The 17,202-nt window shown below is 42.4% G+C and overlaps 1 long non-coding RNA gene across 1 annotated transcript in view; it reads left to right on the plus strand.

Moving 5' to 3' along the window:
- LOC123517582 overlaps window positions 1–3,685 on the plus strand; it is a 3,982-nt gene extending 297 nt beyond the window's left edge. The window contains exons 1-3 of the long non-coding RNA XR_006678500.1: window positions 1–294; window positions 2,813–3,050; window positions 3,214–3,685. The exon at window positions 1–294 is cut by the window's left edge and continues 297 nt beyond it. This is a non-coding gene — a long non-coding RNA (uncharacterized LOC123517582). The remainder of the gene's footprint in view (window positions 295–2,812; window positions 3,051–3,213) is intronic.
- The last annotated feature ends 13,517 nt before the right edge of the window (window positions 3,686–17,202 follow it).

The following is a 17,202-nucleotide window of genomic DNA, read 5'->3' on the forward strand; positions in this document are numbered from 1 at the left end:
ACACCTTTGTAAAGAGAACACCACCTGACCATCACCCCTCGTTCTGGATCGTTTGGCCACTCCCGAGCGATACTTCGCTTACTTCTCTACCACGTATGTCTCGGGTATCCTGCTTCTTCCGGTCACCACATCTCGAGGCCTCAGTGAACACCTAACCGAGTCTACCTCGAGCCTCGCCAACGCAAGACGGCAGAGAACTCCCTAGACTCTCCAAGGACTGGCTTCTCCTCTGCTGCCCTGGATTCCCCATCTACCTGCTTCCCGGCGCCGTCAACGAGTCTGCCTCCAGTGTTGGTAAGATTAGTGTTCCTCTGGCCCTCACTGACTCTGGAGGGAGTCATGATGGGAGCCGGGTGGTGCGCAAGGTGTCCATTTTGTTATATTGTGTATACCTATGTGTTTGTAAGTCTAGTAAACTCTGAAACTATTCGAAGCTGTTTATTAACACCCCACCGGGTTAAGTATAGTTCATCCTGGGCCCAGTTTAGAGAGGGGAAGCCAGTGATGGCGTTTCGCACCTCCCCACAAATAGACCAAGCTGGTAAGTTGTTCTTATTCTTCCCTTGAGATCTGTGTACGACTAGACCATTTTATTGACATTAGGACTAGACCATTTCATTGACATTAGGAAGGGTTTATGGAGGTCAAAAGATTAATGGCTAGTCTTCACTATTTCAATCACCCCATATAAGTTTCTGAAGATGTATAAAATCACCAAATAGTAACCAAAATGAATATAAAATAAAGACATGTTACTTGTATAAAGAAACCTAACAGTGCACATAACGAGACTTAAGCAATAAAAAAGGGATCTGCTAGTCGAGAGAATCAGCACCTGTGTTTTATTAAGTGGTGACATATTGATGGCAGCAGAGCAGTAAAAAAGCGATCTGCTGCTAGTCGGGAGAATAAACGGTAGTGGGACGTATTTCATTGAGAGGTGACAGATTCATGGCAGCAGAGGGGTGACGTGGGTATCTGAGATGGTCACGAACTGAGGGACTAGACTGTATCTGTCTTGGCTCTGAGGGGCGAGGAGGTTCATATGGCTGGCGAGGAGAGGAGGCGTACTGGAAGAGGAAGGTGTCTCGAGTGATTTAAGACGCTGAGACTAAATTTTTGTAAGGCCTTGTGATAAATGTCCCTTAGGTGGGGAGAGCAGGAGGGCTTTTCGTAGGTTGAATAGCTTAAGCCTAAGATTATTTTAACTGCTCTTTTTCTGGTTTCTTACAATGGGAGTCTGTGATAAATGATGGGACTGAATATACGTTAGTTACGTTAAAATAAAGGTTTGAGGTGTTTCAGGGGATGCAGGTTTTCAGTGGATGCAGGTGAAGAGTAGTTGAGCTAATGACAGCACTGTCTTGTGGCATCGAAGAGAGTTGATCTTCAAGAGTGACTCCATGAAGTGCTCAAATGTGACGATCTAATGAGTGTTGGAACTAAGGGTGAGTGTTAGAGGACTTGTGTTTATTACACACACACACACACACACACACACACACACACACACACACTGAAAAATACTTCACTAATAATAGTTAAAAGAAATAACATAAAATTACAAGACAAACACGAGGCACAACAAAATACTTACTAAAAATCCTTTAAAAACGAAAATATAATGCAGAAACAAATAATAAAACCCATCGGTCGACAATTCACTCAAACACTCAGCAACCCATCCATTCACCCACCACCCACACACACCCACCCACCCACATAAGAGGGATAGCAGAAGGGTTTCACAGGCAATATATAACATCTAGGTAACGCTCCAAGAATTCATAAGAGTTGAGGGGCTAACACTTGCCAGGCCAGCAGCAGCAGCAGCAGTGTAGTGTGGGAAATGTAGCGGAAGGAAGCAGTCGTGGAGGGAGCGAGAGGGAAAAATCGTGAGCAGAGGGAGAAAGAAGTGAAAAGATAGATACTAGATGATGGATGGAGAAGAGAGGAAAGCTGTGTTGGGGAGGAGAGTGACGGGAGAAAAAAGACGGAAGAGTGAGAGGATTGGTCAAAGAGAGAGAGAGAGAGAGAGAGAGAGAAGAGAGAGAGATAGGAGAGAGACTTTAAAGAGAAGAATACTGAAAATTAAAATACCAGAGAGAGAGAGAGAGAGAATACCCTCTAACCACTCACCCAGCCAGCCAACCAGCCAGACAAACACAAACGGCAAAAATAACACCTGCCTCTAAGATAAACAAACACACCAACCACAGTTCCTCATTAGACCAAAGAAACACAAAGGAGAAACAAACTCGAACACCAGCGCCTTTCCACCTCTTCCTCTCCCCTTATCTCTCCCTCCCCCCCAAACCCTCCTTTCCCCTTGTAGCTTGTTATCCTCACCTGCTGATTAACCTGACACCTTCCCAACCTCACTACCGAATGCTAAACGTGTTGTTGGTCCCATTTAACCGCGGATGCAAATGAGGCCAAATCGTACGAAAATATCAACGTTCCTACAAAATTTTCAGCTAAACATCACCCCGTCAACTTTGTCTACGCGGGGAAGGGAGAAGGGAGAGAGGAGGGGAAGGAGGAGGCGCTGATGGAGGAGGTGGTGTGGAATACTAATGCGGTGGGGACACGGAAGGGGGTGGAGGGGACGGGAGAATTCAGCAACATTTAACCACTCACTCACGATGCTGCTTGATTAAAAATAGCGGGTTGTCGACAGTTTGTGCTGACCGTTGAGAGAGAGAGAGAGAGAGAGAGAGAGAGAGAGAGAGAGAGAGAGAGAGAGAGAGAGAGAGAGAGAGAGAGAGAGAGAGAGAGAGAGAGAGAGAGAGACTTTGGTGTTGTATTTCAGGGTAGTGGACGCCGCCCTGTCGCCGCCGCGCCGTCCTTTGCCTATTGACAGAAGGAAAAGCAAGAGACAGAGGGGACAGGACAGGCTGCGAAGGGCAGGTCATTAGTAGCACACCTTCTAACCTGTGTCGCTTATCACGTGGGAGGGACGAGTGTTCTGTGCCACCCGCTAAAGGCTCACTTACAATGCTTCAGGAGGCCTCTCAGCACTCGCGGCGGAAACGATTCCCTGAAGAGCGGTATTGCCTTTCAACACTTTCTTATTCCTGTGCCAAATTGCTTCATTTACAAAATTTCTCTCTCATTCGCACTCATCGTCCTCGTTTCAGACCCCATTTCGCCTTCAGGAAGAGCCGTCTCGTCCCTAAGCCCTTGACTCTGATGGATATTTCTCGTCTGCAGACTATTGTCGGGCCAGCCGCTCAGACGGCCTCTTCCTATTTCCGGCCCCTCCAAGGTGAGGGTTTTCCTGCACGGCTGCGGCAGAGGCGGCGACGGTGGTGGCGGCAGAGGCGGCGACGGTGGTGGCGGCTGGTCGGTGTTGATCTTCAGCTGATGTTAAGTAGCAATAAGGTAAAGCCTACGCAGGTTACTGCTTCCTTATTCTCCTCCACCTTCCTATTCTGGGACCGTCTTAAACCTGACCCTCCACCACCTCGCCGCCACCACGTCACCTGCTCCACCAAGCCGCCGACCACCCGCCGTGCCACCATCACAGGAACCACCACCACCACCACATCGTTACTTTCCTGAAGCTAATAATCACTTTACACATATTGTTTCGGATCTGAACCGTGACAGATAACAGAAAACGAGCTATAGATCTCTAAATGTGTCTAAGCTATTCTTGTACCTCAAGTCTTTGTTGCATATTTTATTAGTACATATTTTACAATACTACTACACGCTCGCTGTGCTCCAGTCAGCGCTACAAGCACTGATGGAAGGTGACGCATCTTTGAAAGAATTGACTATACTTATATGCAAGTGTCTTGAAGTATAAATGGTGTCATATTGAAAGGCGAGTGTAAACATTATTTCACTCAAAGATCTTTTTTTTTTTATTGCTGCTTAAATATATGTATGAATACACTTGCCGACTATTAAACTCTACTCTTTCCTATGTCACATCTCTCTGAAGGCAGATTTAATTAATTTCACACCCACACACAAACACACACACACACACACACACAACACACACACACACACACACACACACACACACACACACAGTTACAGAAATGGTAGTACCAGTAGTAGTAGTAGTAGTAGTAGTAGTAGTAGTAGTAGTAGTAGTAGTAACAGCAGTATAGCAATGCAGTTTTCTAAGATCACCAGACGCATTCACCTCCCTTATTGTCTCGCAAAGCTACTTGTCTTACGATCTGTCGACTTATATTTATGTTTGCCTGCCTGTGACTGCTGATCTCCCCTCTCCCCACTTCCCTTCTCCTTATTCAGCTGCGGCGGGGCTGGGAAGGGCGGAAAGACTAGTCACTATTGGGAATGAAGAGAAGCAGGAATGGAGGAGAACGATGGAGAGAAATGTTTAGTTTATGATAGAAGAGAGGGAAAAAGTGGGAAGAAATTAAGTAACAGAACAAACAGGGAAGCTTTATATAGTGAAAGAAAGAAGTAAAGAAAGTAAAAGGATGAGGGAAGAATATAGGAAGAGTTGATAAGAGACAGTAGGTAAAAAAAAATAGAATGTGTGTGTGTGTGTGTGTGTGTGTGTGTGTGTGTGTGTGTGCGGTGAGTCGTGAGCGCCAGCCCGCGTAACCACAAGGGGAGGGTGGGAGGGGGACGTGGTGAGTGGGAGGAGTGTTCAAGAGGGGAGAACGGCCCCCAAAACCTCCACTTCGCCCCCTTTTAGTGCGACGCCAATACCCAACAGAACCTGCGTAGTGATGGCGGGGAGAGAGAGAGAGAGAGAGAGAGAGAGAGAGAGAGAGAGAGAGAGAGAGAGAGTGTGTGTGTGTGTGTGTGAATATTGCTTCTCTTTCCCTCTTCTCCATCTCTCCCTTCGCTTCTCTTCCTCCTTCCTTCCCTCTTCTGCTTTCCTCTCTCTCCCTCACTCGTTCTCAGCTGCTGCAAGACGCAACTGAACATGAGAGAGAGAGAGAGAGAGAGAGAGAGAGAGAGAGAGAGAGAGAGAGAGAGAGAGAGAGAGAGAGAGTCAACCATAAATGCTATATGTACTCGCTGCTGTAGTTTTGTTAAGTGCCTCGAGACACCGCTGCCACTCCGCTGTTGTTTCTCTGCGGGGACACACTTCCTCTGCCTGGCCTGGAGGAGACGAGACTGTTGCTTCGCCCAGCCGTGACAATTCAATTTGGGCGGCAGTACGTGTTTCCTACCAGTCCTCTTGAGCCATGGCACACTTCCAAAAAACCCCTCCACACACCCACACACACACACACACACACACACACACACACTTACAGTTATGATTTTTCTCCGGTCAAGAGGTTGTTCCTGCGTGCCTGGCGGGGAAGACACATTGTCTCCACGACGCAACAAGAGCTCTTCACGCGGCTAACAAAGCGAATTAAACCTCGACTAGTGTTTGGTGCAAGGGGCGGTGGAGGAAGGCGGAAGGAGGTGGAAAGAGGAGGAGGGAGGATCTGCTAGGCTCGGTGAAGGAAGGTGGTGGTGGGCGAGGAGCGGGTCACTGCTGCCTCTCATTCCAAGGTCTGGCCACTTGTGGAAACCCCGCCTGACTGAAGAACCTGGTTGCCTCACGCGCCGCGAACTCAACATGCCGTGACTAGACTCCACATCTCCTTCAAGTCAGCCAAAAAACGGATCAAGACTCTCATCTGGCGACGCTCCTCCTCCCAGCCCTCCGAAGTCCCAGTCCTCGTGTCCTTGTGGTGCGCTAAATACAGCCAGGTTTCAGACGGCGATCTCAAGATAAGACCATTGTGCCTCATCCTTGCATGTCTCGAGCAATGACGTCAACAAAGGCCTCGAGTAGCTTCACAATGGCTTCCAGGACTGAGCACGTGGAGGTCGAGTTTCCAGGCCTTGCGGGGACCAATAATGCGTTGCCACGGACTTGCCTGAGGAGTGTGATATGGGGTCCCTCCACGCTCCACTCTTTGCGGTTGTGTTCGATATTGACTCTCGAGAGATTCTTGGCGGGAGAGGTACGAGCAGTGGTACGAGCATAGCTGCAGTTGGTGTTGTGTGAGTTTGTTGTTGCGGAAGGGAGAAGAAGGGATGGAAGCAGAAGGGAAGGGAAGGGAGAGGAAGAGAAAGGAGGGTAGGAGAAGGGAAGGGAAAGGAGAGAAATTGAGGAGACGGGAATAGTATGGGAGGGGAGGAGAGGAGAGGAGGGAGGAAGAGAGAACAACGGAAGGGGGAGGGAGGGGAGGGGAAAGGAAGGGATGAGAAACGGAAGTTATGTGCTGAAACAATGTTAAGGAAAAAAAAAAAAAAGGAAAGGCTTCCAGATCAGTATTAAATAGGGAAGGCAAGGGAGGAAAAAAGTTGCATTTTGATAGCAATGTTACAAAGAAAAGAGAGTTTTGAGCGCACCACTACGAGAGGAAGAGAAGATTTCCACACCAATTTTAGGAAAGGTAAACAATATCGGAAAAATAAATAAAAACTTGACTTTCTGAAACCAACATGAGGGTAAAACGATAAATAATACCGTAGAGACACCTACATAACCACGAAGACGTAAGATTAACTGTTAAACAACCCCGCAAAACTTTCCAGCAACCAAGAAAAGTCTCCAGCAGGAGCTCCACGCCTGAACACGCCGTTAAGAGTCAGATAAGCTCACTAAGTCTGTACGCATCACTTCACACGGCCAAGTTTACTCCTGATGCAATTCAACCCTCGTAACTTTGACTCCTTGCCTTCTCCTCCTCCTCCTCCTCCTCCTCCTCCTCCAGCAATACTCGAATTGAAACTCAGCAGGAGTAGTAGCAGGAGGAGGTGGAGAAATGAAAATGAAAGGAAGAAAGAGTAAGAAAATATAATAAAGATAGTCACGCCAAGACTACTCAGCAGAAATTTGACTCAAGCACGTTCGGAAATTGCCAGGTGGAGAAATACAAATAGAGAGAGTAAACTAGTTGAGGAAACGACGGTAAAGTGGAGTAATAACACGAGGAGGAGGAGGAGGAGGAGGAGGAGGAGGAGGAGGAGGAGGAGGAGGAGGAGGAAGGAAGAAAGAAATTGCAGGTTTATTGAAGAAGTCTCGCTTTGGGCACAGATTGCAGATACGTCAGAGAGAGAGAGAGAGAGAGAGAGAGAGAGAGAGAGAGAGAATATTCGCCAGTCCATCACTATTAAAGTACTAAAATTTTCACGCTTTTCTTTTTCTTTCTTTTCTTCATATTTTTCCCGTTTTCTTTCGTATGATAAAGAACACAAGCCAAATTAAATGATTCAGCCGGGTCTCCGTTTTCTTCGTTCTATTCACTGCGTTCACTTACTATTATTACGTTTTCTTTACCTGTGTTTCGTTCTATTTTCTTACTTCCTCTTTTTCCAATTTCGCAACGTGTTTTTCAATTCTTCTTTTCTTCACTTTTTTCTCTCTCCCTATCTACTTTATTTCCTTTCATTTTGTGTTCTTTTTCATTATTTTCTAGTTTGGTCTTTTACATTACAATCTTTAGTGCTTCTCTTCCCCTTTTCTCCTCCTATTCTATCTATTCTCTCTACGTTATCCTCTCTCTCTTCTTTTCTGTTTTTATCATTCATTATTTCGTCAGACTCATCTCTTTTTCATTTGTCTCTTGTCATTCTTCCTTTCTCTTTTCTATTTGGTCTTTCCCTTCTACCTATCTTATCTTCTCTCTCTTCCTCGCTGTCTTTTGTTCCATTACTTCCTTCTACCCTTCTCTTTCACATAGTCTCTTTTTAATCCTTCTCCATTTCTCTCTTCTATTTCCCTTTCCCTTCTATTTATCTTCTCTGCCGCGGCCTCTCCTCTATCTCTCCTTTGCCTCGCGTCTGGCTGTCTGTCTCTCTTTCCCTCTTCTTTCCAGGCTCAATATTCTTCAATACCAGCCTGCGTCGTCCCTTCATTGTCTCTCTCTCTCTCTCTCTCTCTCTCTCTCTCTCTCTTTCGGCCTCTCTGCAGTTTTTTCAATTCGACCAGCACTCATCTCCTGCATCTAACCATCTTTTTTTTCCCCTCTCTCTTTCCCTCTCTCTCTCTTTCTCCCTTCTCTTCTCCAATTTCATGTACATATATTCCTTCTCTCTCTCTCTCTCTCTCTCTCTCTCTCTCTCTCTCTCTCTCTCTCTCTCTCTCTCTCTCTCTCTCTCTGTTATTCACATTTATCTTTCCCTCCTTCTTTTCATTCGTTTCATCAAGTGCGTCTCTCTCTCTCTGCTATATCACAAACTCCTGTCTCTCTCTCTCTCTCTCTCTCTCTCTCTCTCTCTCTCTCTCTCTCTCTCTCTCTCTCTCTCTCTCTCTCTCTCAATAATTCTAACACCCTGACCCTCAAATACATTCCCCCAGAGAACTTTCACCTCATTGGATCCCCGTGTCAAGATACTCCACCGCTGCAGGGGAAGGGTACAGCAAGCCACGGACGGACCCCTGCCATCCTCTGCCGTCCCCTTGTCATCCCCTGGCGTACCCTGCTGGCCTGGTGTGATAATCTTACCATCATTCTCTCCTCCATTATCTCCCTTTTCCAATACTTATCCCTCTTGCATCTTTCCCTTCGTTCACTCTCTCTCTCTCTCTCTCTCTCTCTCTCTCTCTCTCTCTCTCTCTCTCTCTCTCTCTCTCTCTCTCTCTCTCGTTTAAAAAGGCCAGCCACGAATTCACAAACCATGTAATATTCAAATGCATAATATTATACAATGACTATGAATAAATGCTCAATGTTCAATGTCTCTCTCTCTCTCTCTCTCTCTCTCTCTCTCTCTCTCTCTCTCTCTCTCTCTCTCTCTCTCTGTCGCCCATCTGTTTCTCTCCTTAATTTTTTTTTTTTCGCTTTTCTAATTCAACACTGATTTGTTTAATGGACACGTGCATGTAGTTGTATTATCGTTATCTCACCTTCTCTTAGTCTTTTCCTTCGTTTTATGTCTTTTATCGTTCACAAAAGCGCATTTCCTACAAGATTCAGTGTCCCAGCGTGTGTCCGTCCTCTCAAAAATAGCGAGGTTTTGTCTCTCTTCTCTCGAAAAATAGATTTGGCAGTGTGTGTACAAGGGAGCGGCGGGAGTGTGGCGGCCCCTCCTGCAGCCAGGCGGGAAATGTGTGTTTGGCGCAGTGTGTCTCGTGGTGGTGGTCGTGGTGGTGGTGGTGGTGGTGGTGGTGGTGGTGGTGGTGGTGGATGGTGGTGGATGCTGAGATCATTGGAAAAATAAAGGTCACGGTCGAAAGTAAAATTGTGTGTGGTCAGTGAGTTTTAAGTTCATCAAAACAATGAGAGGAAAAACTTGGAAATAATAATAATAATAATAATAATAATAATAATAATAATAATAATAATAATAATAATAATAATAACATTAATAATAATAATAATGTGTGAGAATGGTAATGGAACAGTTCAACAACAACATCAACATCAACAACAAAAACAACAAAACAACAACAACAACAACAAAAACAATAAAAAAATAAAAAAAACAATAATAATAATAACTACAACTACTACTACTACTACTACTACTACTACTACTACTACTACTACTACTACTACTAAACCAACAACAACACCAACACACACACACATAAAAAAGGTAAAATCCCATTAGAATAATCTGAACAGCAGAAGTATGGACGGAAAGCATTTCAGCTGCATAAAACATTTCTGACATGGCGGACGATTTTTTTTTTTTTAATTACATTTTATTCGTTCATTTTGACGAAGATAAATTTAGGAGTGTACTGCTGCTGTGGAGAGAGAGAGAGAGAGAGAGAGAGAGAGAGAGAGAGAGAGAGAGAGAGAGAGAGAGAGAGAGAGAGAGGCTACACATACACCCACACCCACCCACCCACACACACACACACACTTTAATACACTCACAAACTCAACCACAGGCATCACTAAAAAATTACTACCATTTTTTTCTCAGAACTCCCATAAAGAAAATTGCTCGAGATTTAAAAAAAAAAAAAACAAACATGAGGATGAAAAGACAGAAAAAAGAAAGGAAAAGAAGAAAATGAGAAAACGGAGAAGGAGAAGGAGGGAAAGAAGTGGAAAAAGAAGGAAATGGGCAGGAGGAGGAGGAGAAGGAGGAAAACAACAACTACCCCCGCCAAAAATAAATAAATAAATAAATAAAAAACGGGAGGCTAGAAAAGGTGGGCAAGAGAAATGAGAGAGAGAGAGAGAGAGAGAGAGAGAGAGAGAGAGAGAGAGAGAGAGAGAGAGAGAGAGAGAGAGAGAGAGAGAGAGAGAGAGAGAGAGAGAGAGAGAGAGAGAGAGAGAGAGAGAGAGAGAGAGAGAGAGAATCAATCAAAGAAAGAGAAAAAATAGCAAAAAAAAGAGAAAAAGGGAAAAATGGAGTAGATGGAGAAGGAAGGGTGGAGGGAAACCTGGAAAAAGGGTTAGTGTTGGAGGAATTATTGGCTGGGGAGGAAAGGCGCGGCTCCCGAACAGAAAAGGGAAAGAAAGGGGGGAGGAAGGAAATACTCGGGCGAGGCAAGTAAGGAGAAGTAATGCGTTATGGGGGGCGAGCAGGAGTGATACACGGCACCACCTGAGGCGAGCGTCGAGGGGAAAGAGAAAGGCAGAGGGGAAAAGTGATAGGAGAAAATTGATGGCACTTGAAAATATTATGTAACGTGGAGAGTGTTTGGAAGAAGAAATACTGGTAAGAGAAATTGATTACACCATTGTTGAGGGGAAAAAAAAAAGAAAGTGAAAAGGAGGAGAGAGGTGACAGGAAAAATTTGGTTGTACTTTGGAAATATTATGTAACGTGGAAAATGTTTAGAGGCAAAAATAGTGGTAAGAGAAATTAATTACACCATTGTTGAGGGGAAAAAAATTGTGAAAAGAAGTGACAGGAAAAATTTGGTTGTACTTTGGAAATATTATGTAACGTGGAAAGTTTTGGGAGAAGAAAACGTGGTACGAGGAATTGATTACACCATTGTTGAGAAAAATAAAATAAAAAAGGAGAAAAGGAGGAAAGAAGTGATTGGAAATATTTCGTTGTACTTTGAAAATATTATATAACGTGGAAGTGGTTGGAAGAAGAAATAGTGATAACAAAAAAGAATAACTACACCATTGATGAGAGAGGAAAAAAGACAAAAAGAATGAAGAAATGATAAGATAAGTTTGGTTGTATCTTTGAAAGTATCATATAACGTGGAAAGCGTTAGGAAGAAGAAGAAATAGTAGTAAGAGAAATTGATTACACCATTGTTGAGAGAAAAAATATATATATAAAAAATTGGAAAAAGGAGGAAAAAAGTGCTAGAAAAAATTTGGTTGTACTTTGTAAATATTATATAACATGGAAAGTTATTGAAAGAAAAACTGATAACAAAAAGAATAATTGCACCATTGTTGATAAAAAAAAAATGACAAAGATAAAGAGATAGAAGTGATTGGAAACATTTGGTTGTACTTTGAAATTATTATATTATTGAAAGAAAAACAGATAACAAAAAAAAAGAATCACTGCACCATTGTTGAGCGAAAAAAAAGATAAAAAGATGGAAAAAAGTGATAGGGAAAATTTGGTTGTTCTTAAAAATATTGTGAGAAGTGTTTGAAAGAATAAATAATGGTAACACAAAAGAATAATTGCACCATTGTTGAGAGGAAAAGAAATAAAAGGAGGAAAGAAGTGCTCGGAAAAATTTGGTTGTGCTTGAAAATTTTGTAACGAGGAAGTTGTTGAAAGGATAAATAGTGATAAGAAAAAATATTGCACCATAGTTGAGAGAAAAGAAATAAGAAAAGAAGAGATAGGAGAAAAACAAAAAAAAGGATAGAAAAATGCAATGTACTTGAAATTATTATACAACATGGATGTGTTCGAAAAAAAAAGTAGAAAAAAGTAGCAGAAAAAAAAATTGAGAGGAAAAAGAAAGGGAAACGAGAGGAGATAAGAGAAAGAACAAATAATGATAGAAAAAAGTGTACTAAACTTGAAATCACTTAGTAACGTATGAGTGTTGGAGATAAGTGACTAGAAAGATGGGTTATATTACTTCCAAATAGTGAAAAATGGAGAATTAATGATAGAACAAAACTAATCATACTTGAAAATACTGTGGAACGTGTGTTAATAGAAAGAAGTGAAGGAAAAAATGAGGGAATATCTATCATACTTGAAAATATTGTGTTACTTGAAAATGTTAGGGAAAGGAAGTAGCAGGAGGAAAAAATTACTATACATCTCAGTAATAAATAACACTGAACCGTTGGAGGAAGTAAGGAAAACGAGTGGCAGGACAAAAAAACATAATACTTGGGAAAATTATGTAACGTAGAAGTGGCATTTCTTTATCATAACACATTGACAGAATAATCAAGGTAGTGGCTGGGTAATCATCGGGACCTGCTTGTTAACATGTTGCAGCTTCGTTTTCTTTCACGTGTTCTGGCAGTGTTCGAAGGTTCAGTGGTTCAATCCGCGACGCATAATTCCTTATCATTATTCTTACCGCCGTGGTACAGTAGAACCATGCATGCTTTGAGGTCCGAGGGGTCTCCAAGCGCACTGGTTCGAATCCTGTCCACGGTCCGAGTGTAGATTGGCTTCCTCACCCGGGATAATAGTTTCCTAGCGGGTGGGCTTTGAGATAGGGGGTACCCAAAATGTATCTCCTTTAGCCCATAAATTCCCGTGAAAACCCCACATGGTATGAATGAAATAAAAACTAATTATGAACTACCATGAAGCTCCAAAAGGAATATGATTTATTTCTTCATTATTCTTTCTTTCTTCTTTCATTTATTCTTCTCCCTTTTTTCTTTTCCATCTTATTTTCTTCTTCTACTTCTTCTTTTCTCCCTCCTGCCTTGTCTAATCCTTATACTCATTCTCCTCAACCTTACTTCCTCATCATTATCATCACCGAAAAAAAAACAGCAAAGGAGTCGGTGGCCATTTGACTATCCTTTGTTTTCCTTTTCACCTTCCCCTTTACAGTAATAGGACAGGGAATTCAGTACGGCAAAAAACACACTCACACGCTCACAAAAACACACTGAAAGAAGGTCCAGTTCTTTTGTCCTCGCTGTCGCTGTCCTCCCCATTGTGCCCGCGACCCTCCCTTCCCCCGGCGAGCGCCACTAGATTCAGACCCCACCAGCCGCCACCATCCTCACGATCATCTCTCCGCCACTCACCCCTCGCAAACTATAAGCCTCTTCCTCTCGCTCTCTTTTCGTCTCACCTGGCTGCTCTTTTCCTCACCTGCATAAAGGGATGATGTGCCGCAGATGCTCCTTTTTCCTGTATCATTTTCTTAGTTTATCTGTTGAGTTCGTTGTGGTTTTGTGTGTCTTTCGTTTGTCTAGTAATCTAGTTTGTTTGCTTTTTGGTTTGTGTGTTTCTCTCTCTCTCTCTCTCTCTCTCTCTCTCTCTCTCTCTCTCTCTCTCTCTCTCTCTCTCTCTCTACAGTTATTATACCTGACATCCATTCCTCTCCCTTACGCTCGACCACTTATTATATCTATTATCTTATATCTATATTATAGCTATTATACAAGGAGTAAGACTAAAGCGGGTCCCCCTTTACACACTAACTCCTATTAAACTACTACATTACGCTCTATATTATACCTCCGGGACAGTCATTACCTTAACAGTTTAACATAGTAAGGGAAACAGGAAACTACCTATTTGATTACACGAAGAGATTACTTAGTTTGTAGAAGAGGTGTGTGTGTGTGTGTGTGTGTGTGTGTGTGTGTGTGTGTGTGTGTGTGTGTGTGTGTGTGTGTGTGTGTGTGTGTGTGTGTGTGAGAGAGAGATTCAAGTAATTCACCACGGTCGTCTGCTAGTCACCCACCCAGTCTTCCCCATTACGGAGCGAGCTCAGAGCTTAAAGACAGACCTTCGGGTAGGACTGAGACCACAACACACTCCACACACAGGGAAAGCGAGACTCCAACCCCTCGAGTTACATCCCGTACCTATTAACTGCTAGGTGAACAGGGGGTACACATTAAGAGGCTTGCCCATTTGCCTCGCCGCTTCCCGGACTCGAAAAGGGCCCTCTCGGTTGTGAGTCGAGCGTGCTAACCACTACACTATGCTGTGTGTGTGTGTGTGTGTGTGTGTGTGTGTGTGTGTGTGTGTGTGTGTGTGTGTGTGTGTGTGTGTGTGTGTGTGTGTGTGTGTGTGTCTCTCTCTCTCTCTCTCTCTCTCTCTCTCTCTCTCTCACACATAAACCTCATACTTCCTGTTTTCATGTTTTCTTCCATTCTTCTCGAGTACAGAGTAGAAAGAATGTACGAGCAGAGTACGAGAGGTTGCGTATACGAGGCGTTTCAGCGATTTCAATCAACCTCATCTAAGTGGCAGGCAGCAGGTGGGTGATCTGATACCGGCGATAAAGGCGACACAGTCTGTTGCTAGTGGTAACCTAAGTGAAGAAGAGAGTAAATAGATCAAGAAAGCAGGAAAGCATCTCACGTAACCCCTAGTGAAGTTAATTTTCCAGCACAAAGAAAGAAGAGGAAAACACGGTGAAAATAAAGACGCATTAGGAATATAGGAAAATGGTAAATAAGAGAGGGAAAGCAAACTGTAACAGGGGAGAAGAGGGGTGAGTGGAGTTTGAAGTGGAGGGGGGGAGGGAGAAAGAATAGAAAAATGGGATAAATAATAAAACCGTGGTGAAGTATGAAATGGAAGGACGTGAGGTTGAAATTTCTGGATGGAAACTAAATTGTGAACGAGAAATACACACACGGTGAAATAATAAAAACAGACAGACGCGGAAAACACACTGACATTTTTCATTCTTTTTTTCTTTTTTCCTAAGCATTTCTTATTAGTGATGATTCCTTGAGAGAGAGAGAGAGAGAGAGAGAGAGAGAGAGAGAGAGAGAGAGAGAGAGAGAGAGAGAGAGAGAGAGAGAGAGAAAATCGTTTTATTATGAACGAGACAAAACTCTCTCTCTCTCTCTCTCTCTCTCTCTCTCTCTCTCTCTCTCTCTCTCTCTCTCTCTCTCTCTCTCTCTCTCTCTCAAGTTTCCTGTCACCATTGTATTCTCTTTTGCTCTCTTTCTCTTTCTCTCTGCGTCATTCTTCATTCTCTTCTCTAAAAGACAAATAAATAAAAAGTTACAGCTCATCGCTTTTTATGACTGCTTTCTGCCGTAATATCTTCTTCCACCTTCTCTCCTCCTCCTCCTCCTCCTCCTCTTCCTCCTCCTCCTCTTCTCCCTTCCCGTCCTCCTCCTCTTTCTTCTCCTCTTCCTCACCCTTTGTTTTCCCTGTCAATCTTTTCTTCTTTCCTTAACCATCTTATTCTTGTTCTTGTTTTCTGATTCTTTTCTTTTTCTTTCTTTCTTTCTTCCTTTCTTTCTTTTGTTTTTTTTCTTTCTCACGAACTTCTGTCTCTTGGTCCTCCTTATTATCATCAACTTCATCCTCATCGCTCTTTACCTTCTTCACTTTCTTCTCGAACTACTACTCTGCTTCCTCTTCTTCTTCTTCCTCCTCCTCCTCCTCCTCCTCCTCCTCCTTCTGCTTTTACTACTACTACTACTATTACTACTACTACTATTACTACTACAATACTACTACTACTACTACTACTACTATCTAATATATACTATATAATAATAATAATAATAATAATAATAATAATAATAATAATAATAATAATAATAATAATAATAATAATAATAATAACAATCATAATATTAATAATAACAACAACAACAACAACAACAACAACAACAACAATAATAATAATAATAATAATAATAATAATAATATAATATTAATAATGATAATAATAATAATAATAATAATAATAATAATAATAATAATAATAATAATAATAATAATAATAATAATAATAATAATAATAATAATAATAATAAATAATAATGATAATAATAATAATAATAATAATAATAATAATAATAATAATAATAATAATAATAATAATAATAATAATAATAATAACAATAATAATAATAACAATAATAATAATAGTTTCATTGTTCATATTTTCCTTTTCATAGCCGCCACCAGTTTCATAATAATGGATCATAACAAAAAATTAATCTCTCTCTCTCTCTCTCTCTCTCTCTCTCTCACATGACAGTTCGTTATCCTCATTTCTACAGCAGGGAATTTTGATCTCTACTAACGAACAGCAAGGCAAAAAAGATGAATACAAATGAATAAACGAAAAATACAAAACTACGCCCATGTCATCCTCTCTAACGTAATACAGAATGGCAACGAGATGTCAAATAATAATACATCCTAACTCCCATACACACCCGTACGCTCACAAATCCACAATCCACACCCGTACACTCACAAATCCACAATCCACACCCGTACACTCACAAATCCACAATCCACACCCGTACACTCACAAATCCACAATCCACACCCGTACACTCACAAATCCACAATCCACACCTGTACACTCACAAATCCACAATCCACACCCGTACACTCACAAATCCACAATCCACACCCGTACACTCACAAATCCACAATACACACCCGTACACTCACAAATCCACAATCCACACCCGCATTCACAACTTCGTCCTCATATGGGCACACGACAACAAGAGTCCCGGTGAAATACTGTATATTGCTTCGAGATAAACACACAAGAACACACACACACACACACACACACACACACACACACACACACACACACACACACACACACACACACACACACACACACGGACTCTCAGCCACCAAAGCAGTGAAAAAAAGAACGAGGTATGATTGTAAAAGTAATAGAATTGGAAAGTAATAAAACAATTCACCGCTCCCCTAAGGCGTTCTCTTGCTTCTCTTGCATACCCTACCGCTGCTGTTTCTCCTCCTAGCCATCTCTTTCCCTGCTTGCCTCTCTATCTCTCTCTCTCTCTCTCTTTGTCTTTCTCCTTTCCTCGCTGATTCGCCGCACCTTCGTATGCCTCTCTGTCTCCCGCCAACCACAGCTCTTCTGTTTGTGTCTGTTTCCTTCTTCCATCTATCTGTCTGTCTGTTTTTCTACCTCTCTTTCTCCAATAGCCACTACTGTCTGCCTGTCTACCTGTCTCCCACCAACCACTGTCTGTATGTCTATCTCCTTTCAATCTGTCGACTCTTCTCTCTATCTCTCTGCTTCTTTTTTTCTCCCACGAACCACCTCTTGTGTGTAATCGTAGCTTCAATGGCATCACAGTGTTGTTTAAATGTTTTATTCAATCCATACACCTCTATTTC

Source organism: Portunus trituberculatus, chromosome 42 (assembly GCF_017591435.1).
Source record: "Portunus trituberculatus isolate SZX2019 chromosome 42, ASM1759143v1, whole genome shotgun sequence".
In the NCBI taxonomy this organism is placed as follows: domain Eukaryota; kingdom Metazoa; phylum Arthropoda; class Malacostraca; order Decapoda; family Portunidae; genus Portunus; species Portunus trituberculatus.